At 36.2% G+C, this 11777-nt stretch overlaps 2 pseudogenes; both read right to left on the minus strand.

Annotated features, from left to right (window-relative positions):
* Positions 1 to 2491: 2491 nt before the first annotated feature.
* On the minus strand, positions 2492 to 6540 carry LOC131792640 (uncharacterized; annotated as a pseudogene).
* Positions 6541 to 8310: 1770 nt separating this feature from the next.
* On the minus strand, positions 8311 to 9639 carry LOC136281912 (uncharacterized; annotated as a pseudogene).
* Positions 9640 to 11777: the final 2138 nt, after the last annotated feature.

The raw sequence follows: 11777 nt of genomic DNA on the forward strand, positions 1-11777 counted from the left end.
CTTCTGCACGTGACGGATGCATTCTTTCTTTTCCACTAAAATTCCAGCATCTTGATAAATATTCTTTATCCTGGAAAAACTCTTGCTGTCCCCATCCCCATAACATTCAGTGTACCTGAGATTGTGCAGCTCAACAGACCTTTGATATAGTTGATTGAAGCTTTCGATACGAAGCCGAAGATTCCTTCGCGTCGCTTTGATCATGTGAAATGCCATCTGTGGATTAGGCCCTAAGAGGACGCATTTAAAAATACGTTTCCATGGCAACGGAACAACAGTGCCTTACAAATTGCATTTTATTACTATTTTATTACAAATTATTCGGGAAAAGACATTTGGGACGATTAAACAAAAGCCTTTAGAGGTGAAATTAAATGAGAAAAAAATGGACTCATTTTCAACAAAAATTGCGTTTTTTTTGTATCGTACCATTAAGCAGTAGTGAAAAAAAGGCTAGAAAAAAAAATTCAGGCCTGTACAAGATTTGAACGCATGATCTCTGCGATACCGGTGCAGCGCTCTGGTTATTTTGTTGGTCCAAGATAACAAAAGCCTTTAGAGGTGAAATTAAATGAGAAAAAAATGGACTCATTTTCAACAAAAATTGCGTTTTTTTTGTATCGTACCATTAAGCAGTAGTGAAAAAAAGGCTAGAAAAAAAAATTCAGGCCTGTACAAGATTTGAACGCATGATCTCTGCGATACCGGTGCAGCGCTCTGGTTATTTTGTTGGTCCAAGATAACTTTTTTTTTTAATTTTCCAGGCCTTATTTTCACTACTGCTTAAGTAGTGTTCATGACTGCGAAGATCGCTTCCATATTCATTTCTTTATCCGCAATTCACATGTATGATTTTCATATATTTACAGTCAGTTATTGATGAAGTACCCTGTTTAAATTTGAAAAGCTCCTTAACATTTTCCTGAAGAAAATCCTGTATAAAACTTTCCATGAAAAAAGGAAAAGTTCAGTTAATAGAAATGTAAATAACAGGATAAAACAAAATAAAAGGTTTGACTGGTTAATGCTATAAAAACAAACCTTACCTTGTGATATCATTAAAGAAAATACAATGACACGGTGATTGCCACTGTAACAACATCCAGATTTTGAATGATAAACACTCTGTTTTTAAAATATCCTGATAGAAAAAATTATTTCTTCCTCATAAACCTGAAGTTTTTAGAAGCTTGGGAAAGTGAAAGAAAGATCTCATGGTACAAAATGGTAGATAAAGATAGATACATGGAGAGATACATGGAGAGATACATGGAGAGATACATGGAGAGAGTTTTTTAAAAATCATACTCAACCCTTTGGCTGAATTACGTCAATATGGCAGACAGCTCACTTGTCCAGGATTGTAATCAATGAAATTACAGTCAATCACTTTCACAAAACAATAGACAATTAAACTCAAAATCAATATATACAACAAACCTTGCACACACAGTTTAATTTAGTTAGTAGTAACTTAATAATAGCTTCTATTGGCCTTCTCTTTGTTTCTTATTAATGACGTTGCCTCGCTAAACTGAGCAAGCTATGCGAAGCGCTTGTTCTTTTGCTGCGTGACGTCACACTTGCAGTGATTTTTGACACCCGCTCATAACTAACTTTCGGAATTTATCGTCATTTGTGCTGAAAATGGACAACGACCGCCATCATCTTACATCATGCTTAGCAGCCTGGCTCCTTAGCTGTGACTGATGAAACGTCTGCTATTTTTTTTCATCCCTTGACGATTTGCTTAGATAGTTGATAGCACCACAAAAAGGCATCCTCGACTCATAAAATAGTTTTTCTTTTCAAAAGTCAAAACAGCAGCCTTTTGTGAAGCTCGCATTATGGTTATGAATTTAAGGCCAGGTTACTACGATGTTTTTACAATGGCGCCGTTCAAAGTCAAATCTCCGAAAAGCTTGTTTGCCCTTCGGCATCTCAAAAGGCGGATGGTTACGATAATTCAATGTACGATTTTCATTGGTGAAGACACATACCTCTTACTGATCTCTATTTCCCTCTCTTTGATGGCCCAAAACGAGGTTCCCTAAATTTTAAAAATACGGATCGAGAAAACGAGCTTATCAAATATCTGGGTTCAAGCAGAGGCGATGGTTTCGGTTCGAAAAAATGAAATTTTAATTTAGAGGCCTGGGCAGTTTAATGAGGCCCGTTAAATTCCCCAATCATGGTGAAAGTACTAAATCACAGATATAATTAATAAAAATTTGGATCAGGAAATACTTCCTTTGTAAAATAAACTGAGTGCGACGAACAAGTGAAATTGGTTTGATTCCCAATGTGATAGCAGTTCAGTCGAACTCTTCCTCTCTCTGTTAACACTTTGTGACAGTTTAATAAGTTTATAAACAAACAAACTGGCTCATCATTGAATGGGTTTAGCATTTTATCCACTTACTGAGCCTAGAATAAAGGATAATAAGAAAAATCGCTAAACAATAGTTTATCTCTTCACTAACCTCTTTGTCTACATTTTTGTCTAACAATCAAAATGAGCATATGGTAAATCATGTTTCGACGCCGGATTACATTCATGCAGTACGTTCTCGTGTTGATATCGTAATCCTCAAGATTCTGCCTAAAATCTTCGGAGAAAGTTCTATTTCTGTTCATTAAAGAAGCTTCCTCTCGAATTTTATCGATGTAATCTCTCCAGTTTGTGTTTTCGCTCTTTAAAGACCTCTTGTATGGGCGATGTTTTGGATTTCCCGCAGTAACAGGCACAAACATCAATGCCTGGCGTCGAAATATCAGTTCTATAGAAGTAAACACGTACCTTTGCTCTGGCTACCAGCTTTTGCTTTCATACTGCGAACGGTAGATTTATGATGAAATGCATTGAAAAGACCATCATACCATACTGTTGGTATCATGAGGGGACTGTCCGTCTTTTTACATATTTTCTTTCTCTCATTGGTCCAGATGGCCCTATGATGCCATTTGTAATCCACAACGCCAACTACAGGCTCGTACTCTAGGAGCCATTGTTCGAAGACTCTAAACGGCGGAAGCCTATTCATTTGTGGCGGAACGAATGAATCGAAGTGCAGCACCACATCATCATCCGTAAAAATGCAATATCGGTATTTTGGGGATCTCGTTATTGCAGCAAAATATAGCACATTTCGTCCTGTTGCCCATTCAATATTGGCATCGAACAGATACGGGATGAGGCGATTTTCGCACTGGACATTTAGTACGAAAGCTAAGCACGATGAACTCACAGTTACATGTCTCGGGGTAGCCGATCTCGGAAGACGAGATCAAGTTTGAAGAAAGAAATTGTTCTGTTTGAGTGAGATAAATGAATACCTTTGGAGATGAATTCTTTCTGTGGCTGTAGCTTGAGTTGGAACAACCTTTCGACTGACGATCTCACCTACAAGGAAAAGGATATTTTATTTTGAAAGAATAGTTTATTTTGAAGTATTAGCAAGTCTGACTGAACCGGCATACTTTAATTTCAATTCGGGAAAGGAATTACTTAGTGGAGAGGCCTAAAAAGTCTCATATCAAATGACCAATCGCTCAAAACGACTCGATTGATTGACTTGACCGAAGGAAGATTGACCAAAATTTGAAAAGTGAACTCCGTCTTTGTTAGAAATATAGTTAAGTTCTCTTCCATTCTCTATGACCAGTAATAGTTTTCATTATAGCTGCACACAACTTTTGATCAAATACATTTTCGATTATTGAAATAATTCTAACAGGTTTGAAGAAGATTTTCCATGTATCGTACAAATTACGACGAAATGTCATATAAAAAAAAATGTGCAGCAATAGGGCTTTTCAGGCTGTCTTCGCTAGTTTTGGCGAGCGCGAGGCTGCTGCCTAGCTTCGGAAGTCGAAAAAGCCATCAAACGTCCCTTAGTATTTTGCTCTTCATGTGAAAATTTGCATGCATAAAATTCATGCTCAGCCATAGGAAAGACACGAGATGGAACCATTCAGTGTCCAATTTTATCATTTCAAAAAGAGAAATACAATCGTTTCCCAGCACTTACAGGGAATCTTGTAGACTACGCCATCCTGTTTTAGTAAGCTCGACAGCATCCTTCGGGCGTATTGGGTGTGATCGTGGCGTAGCCTCTGACTTGAAAACAGCACGTATGCTTTGTTATCGAAGACAGCGGCGAAGTTTTTTCGGAGAGGCCTTTGAAGTGGGGCAGGACTGCGGTGGATCTGAACTCTGTGTGGTGTTCAGTGCTGGCAGTCAGTGTCTTGTTTTTCGTTACTCTACAGAATGCCTTGAAAAATAGGTAGTCGACGATTACATGGGGTAAATTTGAAATGTTCCTTTTATTTTTAGGGGAGTCTTCTGGTATGCCTCTCTATCGCAAATTTTAAAATTTCACTCTCACAAGATCGGGTAATGTCCAGGATTACACGTAGAGGGGGCCACGCTAGCCCATGAGAGGCATCACAAAGTGTCCTCATGTATAAAAATTCACCATAACACATATAATTCTCTCATAGATGAAGCAATGTAAAATTGTAAATATGAATTATTTTTGTAACAATCTTGGACATACGTGACAAAATTAGGGGATGGACAATCCTGTCATGTGTGGCCAAGAAATGAAATTAATCTACTATAATCTTGGAAATTTCAACAAGGACAATGGTGTTGTTATCCTGCCATTATTACAAGTGATCATTTCATCATCTGAAACTTCTGTTGGAAGACTTTTGTTGCATACCATACAACAGGCTGTTTTAGTAATGTCAACACCAGTGCATTGGCCTGTAAGGATGTTTTATTTCAGTCCTGGGTTATCGATATTAATGTTGTCAATGTCATGAATTACAATGAATTGATTTATTCGTATCCACAAATTTAATATCATCAAAGGTGCATACTGTGAGATTTTCAAGCGGTAGCTTTTGCCTATGGTTACTTTATTGATTGTGTTTTCCCAGAGGACAAGTTTCATGGACGGTGTTTCATTGGCTGTTATGCAGTCAACTTTGTATTTGATCTTGACATTGTGTATATTGACTTGCTTCTTTTCACTTTTTTTGACAATTTTTACTTTTAAGCCTACGGTTTGGCACACATTTGCATCCAAGGCATCCACAACAGTAAGCAGGTTACTGACACATCAATCATCAAAGGGAAATTCCAGTGTAGCAGTTGTTATTTTTGCAGAATTGATTGTGGTGTATGCTCAATTACCTGAAGTATTTTTTTTATGGTATTTCCTTTGGTTTCCGTAATCTTTATTGGTGATCTTTTCTCACGCTTGCTGCAGGTTACTTCGCTTTTGAGGAGAGTAACACACCAAATGCACAGCATCATTTTGATTGGTTCAGATGTGACAATTATAATAGTTGGTCGTTGAAGTTTTGGCTGTCTTTACAGGGCTCAGCTTACAAATATTGCCTTCAAGAACTGAAATTGTGAGAGCAAATCAAAGCATTATCAAAAGGTAGCATTTATCACTTGACTGTATCTCTAATATTCAGTTGTAATGCACATTTTATTACGAAAATCAATCGATTTGAAAAGAAAAATGGAAGAGCGAAAGAAAAGAAACAAATTCATTGGGAAGGGAACAAATATATTAACATGTTATATATTAGGAAACATTTGTCATCTACCATGAGTTTTTTCTTACCTGTCAAAGAAGAATCCTCTTCATTATTAATTTCTGCATTTTGAGCCTTGTTTTTACTAAAAATTAAAGATTAAATAATTTAGATTAAGTAATAAGGATATTAATTTTAATATAGATGTGGGACAGTCACCAGCCTGGTTACAATTACTTCAACTCCATTAGAATTGCAAGAGTATGGATAACCAGGATAATGATCAATACGACTGTAAACTGTCATTCTTTCAAATGGTCTGACATTATTAACCGATGGTGTAGCTTCATTTCTAGATAAACTATAACCACCAGTGCTATACATACTATTATTGTCTGAATGAATCAACTTTGTCTCTGAGGAAATGTTGACATCAGTATTAGAATACAAGTCTTTACGTACATCTTCAGTATGTCTATGTAAAGATCGTGTGTTTAAGTAACAGAGTTTTAATGGTATTTGATCAACATTGTAAACAGGACTTATACACAAATCTAATTTTACATTATTTTTTAAACGTTCCATCTCTTTCTTTGCGTCAGAGTTAACAGCGACTTTGTGTTCACAAAGATATCTTATATGTACGCCTTCTATAATTGTCACCCTACTCAACCCTACATAGTGTATATGAGAAATTGCTTTTCTAGTATTAAGGTTAACTAAAACTTTAGTATCGGTATCACCTTGTGATCTGTGAATGGTTTTAGCTGCAGCAGGTTGTAATGGGAACTGTTCTCTAAGAACTTGTGCTGTTCTGTTTCTGCCAATAGCAAACTCTGTAGTAACAGGTTTGATGGGTGTCCATGTAGGTTCAATACCTTGGACATGTAACTGTCTATTTTCAAGTCTGGTTTTGGTTTCGGTGTGGTCAAGTTGTACCCACACAGTACCAGATGGTCTGTCTGTCTGATGTACTCGTACCATATTTATTACATTAGCAGCACTATTTGTCATACTATCGTATAATCTTGTGTGGAGAGATTTCAGTTTTCTCTTCAACTGCAACATTTGGCATGGAATGCAGCTGTTTAGTTTTTTTTGGATCACTAGGTATTTGTTTCATGAATTTATGGCTCGGTTCTTGTGACTCAGCTCCTATGACACTGAATTTTGTTTTGAAACTGTACTTAGCACCTGATATGGCACATTGTGCTCTATCATTGAACTCAATGACCGTTGCATTCTGTATACACAAGTGAAGAACATCTTTGGGGTAGTGACAACTGTTGGTTCTATCATTCTTTCTTTGAATTTCATAATATCTTCTGTAGTATGGTTTCCTTCTCCTAACCTATTCAACACCTCGGCAAAGTCTTTGCTTTCTCTTTGTCTCATTATTTCATGTAGTCTAAACATACTGAAATGTTCTTGCCACAAATTGGGAGCAAGAATACCATAGCGAGAGTTGTCCATATCTTTTAAATACATAACCATCCGTCCATCCGTAACTGGTTGGAGTTGAAATAGATCACCAATAGCAATAATACTAACACCCCTAAAAGGTAAAGAACTACCTTTAATATCCTTCAATCTATTGTTGATTTCAACATTAAACATTGTGTTGCCAACCATGGATATTTCATCTGTGAATATAAATTTACCTCAAACAAGCTGACTTATTATTGTGTGTATTGTATCACCTTTAATATTATATGCTGCTTTACCATTTAAGGAGGTGTGCTGTACCCACACCAGCCCCTCCACTCAAAAAAAAAAGTAGAATGGCTCATCAGATCTTTCATTCATCATCATCATTATGATCATCATCCGTAAATGTTTATAACAGAAGATTATCAGTATCTATTATATATTTCTTCACAGTCATCCTCCAAATCTATAATATCATTAATTGGCTTTAAAAGCTCCACTCCATCTTCAGGAGGTGAAGTATTTATAAATATAACTTGTCGAATATGCCTTTTTCATAGGAAGTTTTTAAACAATATACACAGCCTCTTGAGCACTTATTTAAACATTATTCAAAACTTTGCCAATGTCTCTGACTTGCTGTTTTATACTGGAATTCTCTTCATTTGCCTCCGTACAAGCCTATTGTAAAAGTTCACTCATTCCTTTTTGAGCTTTTGATATATAAGTCACCATATACACAGCACATGCATAAACATCTACAACAAACTGAAGGTCCATATTTGCTCTCCATGCACTAAGACAAGCAGGATTGTAATTGTTCATCCTCAATTCATTTGGATTTCTTTTCAAAAACGCAGTAGGTGCATTAAATGATGAGCTTATAGCTAGCGAGTAGTTTTCTTTTGCGAGATTGAGCTCAAACAGTAACTGATCAAAGAATATATCTTCGCCTTCCTTCACATCATTTGGATGCTTTTGGATTTATTTCCTTGCATCTTTGTGTCTTTTTATTTTACTTCGAGGGATATCAGTATTTAGAGGATACAAAATTTCTGTCTGTGTCCACCGTCACTTTTTGTATTCTTCCGACAACAATGAGAATATCTGTGTACTTATCTGTTGACTAGTTTAAGTGGTTCATGGTTGTCTGTTGGTCTTTGTCAACTAATTATATTATCCATATCTGATGTCACGTTTGCATCACTGTGCATAGAAAACTGTCATGTATTCTCAAGCCATATCAACATTTGAATATAAGGTGAACCTCTTGGCTGGTATTCAACAACCTAAAACCAGCCAGAAATCTTCCCTAGAGGTGCAGCATCACCTAAGAGAAACTGCGAGGAATTGACTAATTTCATAGTCAAAATGTCTGGCGCAAGTTACAGGATCACGTTGAATTAATCTAAATTTTTCTTCCCAGTTTAAACTCTCTAGTTCGTTATCAGTATATTTTTGCTGATTAACAATTTGACCAAGTATTCTAAGAAGGTGTATCCATTGTGTTTCTGCTGATGAGAAACTACAAAATGAGGAAGCTGGACCCAACTGTCTTCATTGCAAAAAGGTATCTTTTAGCTTTCCCAAAATATGGAGATGAACCTCTTAAAGCTCTCAAAAATTTAAACCCTTCATCATAAAAGATTAAGCTATCAAATGTTCTTTGTTGTTTTAAGTTTCCTGCATTTCAGATCCTGCTATTTCCATTACATTTTCTGAGTGCAGTTTGTGACTGGCCTAAAAGGATTTTCATTTGTAACGTTTTTGTTTTGCAGAATATGTTCTCAACACACATGGCTGCTCTTCTATTTGACCCTCTAAGTTCAGATTTACAGATTTCACTGTAGTGGAGTTCAACCATATGTTTCTTATTTTCTGGTCTTCTCTGGCCAAGAAATATTCTAGGATATGCTAATTCTTCAGAATATTTGTATCTGAATACACTCAATGGCCTATCACCCTAAGCTGGTGCAACATTGAGAATATTTTGACGTTCAGTGGTTCTCAAAAGTCGGTTGATGTTAGCAGAGCATCGGTTAAACGTGTCGAATTTCTACTTCATCTTCACTCCATTCATCCTCACCATCTAGTTCTTGTGAATCTACATTAATATTGTTGCTATTTATACCAGCTGTTACTGATTGTTAATCACATGTATTGTCACTCTTATTCTCATGTTGTAAGATTTCTTCATTATAATTAATAATACAATTTTGGTTCAATACAATACCTTCATCTTTATAAAGACCAATACAACTAATAAGGCACAATGCCGCTTCAACAACCTTATGAGGTCTTACATTAAAAGACGTTGCAGAACTCTTGTACCTCAACTTTCTTTTTAAATTCACTTTTATTGTACCAGTCTCACCAAGTAACCGTGGTAACACACTGACTGTCTTAGTAACATCTGCAGGCACATTTACAATATTACCATGGATTTTGAGTTGCTATACTCCAGGGGCTTGCATTAATTTTTTTAATGCAATTCTTAGTGCTGGCAATCTACATTCTAATTCATTGAGATAAAAAGAATGTTGGTTTTTGTGGGAATACCAAACCACTGACAACAACAAATAGTGGAATTCTGTTTTTAACCAAGTTACTATGGCATATTTTACAAACCCATTCATTGTCATCAACACTTGTCATATAACCGAGATACTTGTCAATATCTGGGTTAGACTGTATTAGTTTATCAATACAAACTACACTATGATAATACTATTACAGATCACAACAGGTACAGATGTACAGTGGACCTTGAAATGCAATTCATGAAATCCAAGATTGAATATTATTTTTGCGTTTTGCTGTGTAACTTTTCATGTAGGCATTATTTTTTGCCTTTTCTTATTCAGATGCTTTGGATGCTCTTCGATTCTTCTTGTATGCTCTATGCTTTTCTTTCTCCTCTGCTGCTTTAGCTGTTCTATATTGCCTCCTACAGTGGGCTTTTTTCTCTTATTCCTGTTTGCCGTTGCTTGTTGTATCCTTTTGTGTCTTTTGTGTCTTTCTAAATTCTTTTATATAGGCATTACGCATCCTTTTTCGTTCATTTTCACTTGATTATTTTAGCATTGTTATGAAATGTTTCACTGTGTGCCTGATTTGAACTTGTTTGAGACAGAGTTGATAAAGTTTCACCTATGTGTCCTAGATACATAGAAATTGGATGGTTTATCATATTTGATGGTTCAACCGAGGTCATCTCTGAACATTTTTCATTAAATTCTGATGCGAATCCTTAAATCTATTGCATCAGCCACTGCTTGTATATCGATATAATGAGCCCATATTCCTTAACATATTGGATAACGTATTCTAACCATGACGTTTCTTCATCACTTTCTACAAATCGTTCAGGATTATCTCTTAAATATTGAATGCATCTAGCTTTAATTTTCTAAAACAGCAATCTTCTCCTCCATCAACATCTAGTGTCCTTAAACCATGCTAAATCAGTATATAGTTACACAGGGCATATGCACTATCACTACATGTATCAGCTTCAGAACCAGGCACAACTCTCAGGGATGTTATCATCAATTTTTATATCAATTGCCCCATTGCTGGGACCGTCTGCCTCCCGAAGGAGATCTCTTGTCCCATTACTGGGATTATTTGTCCCCCGAAGGAGGTCTTTTGTCCCATTGCTGGGATTATTTGTCTCCCGAAGGAGGTTTTTTGTCCCATTTCCTGGACTGTTTGTCTCCCAAAGGAGTTTCTTGTCTCATTGCTGGGATTATTTGTGTCTCAAGGAGGTTTCTTGTCCCATTGCTGATCTATTTGTCTCCCGATGAGGGTTTTTTGTCCCATTTCCCGGACTGTTTGTCTCCCGAAGGAAGTTTTTTTGTCTCATTGCTGGGATTATTTGTCTCTCCGGAAGAAGGTTTTTTGTCCCATTTCTGGACTCTTTGTCTCCCGAAACAGGCTTTTTGTCCCATTTCTGGACTCTTTGTCTCCCGAAAGAGGCTTTTTGTCCCATTTCTGGGATTATTTGTCTCCCGAAGGAGGTTTTTTGTCCCATTGCTGGGACTATTTGTTTCCCGAAGGAGGTTTTTCTATCCCATTGCTGGGATTATTTGTCTCCCGAAGGAGGTTTTTTTGTCACAAATAAAAATACACAAAAACGAAAGCAGTTAGTTCTAAGGCTGGGACGAAATTTCTTTGATGTTCAGTAACTCCAAAAGTGGTTTTTAAGTGAAAACTTGAATGGTGGCTGGATATGTAACTCTTTTATCAACTTTTTCATGCGAAGTAGAAGCTGATTTCAGTTAAAAGTGATAACAGCTCGAAATAAGAGTATTTCGAGGACCCTGTTTAATGTTGTAAAGTACTTTAACATTCTCCTTAAAAAAATACTGTAAACAAACTTTCCTTAAAAAAGGGAAAGTTCAGTTGATAGAAATGTCAATGGAAGGCTAAAACAAAATAGAAGGTTTGATCGGTCAATGCTATAAAAACAAATCTTACTTTGTGATATCGTTAAAGAAAATACAATGACAGAGTGATTATCATAGCTACAACATCCAGATTTTGATTGAGAAACACTCCGTTTTTCAGAGAGAATTTGGAAATTTTTACAAGCTTGGAAAGGTCTGATAGAACAATATGAAAAGACAAGGCAATCATCTAAAAAAATTGAAAAATAAAAATAGATACATTGAGAGATAGTTTTTAAAAATTGCATCCTAGCCCGTTGGCTAAATTAAGTCATTATATAGTCTAATAAAAAATATAATCATGTATAAAAATATACCAATGGTATATAAAGTAGCCTGGTGGGC

The sequence above is a fragment of the Pocillopora verrucosa genome, chromosome 6, assembly GCF_036669915.1.
Source record: "Pocillopora verrucosa isolate sample1 chromosome 6, ASM3666991v2, whole genome shotgun sequence".
Classification (NCBI taxonomy): Eukaryota; Metazoa; Cnidaria; class Anthozoa; order Scleractinia; family Pocilloporidae; genus Pocillopora; species Pocillopora verrucosa.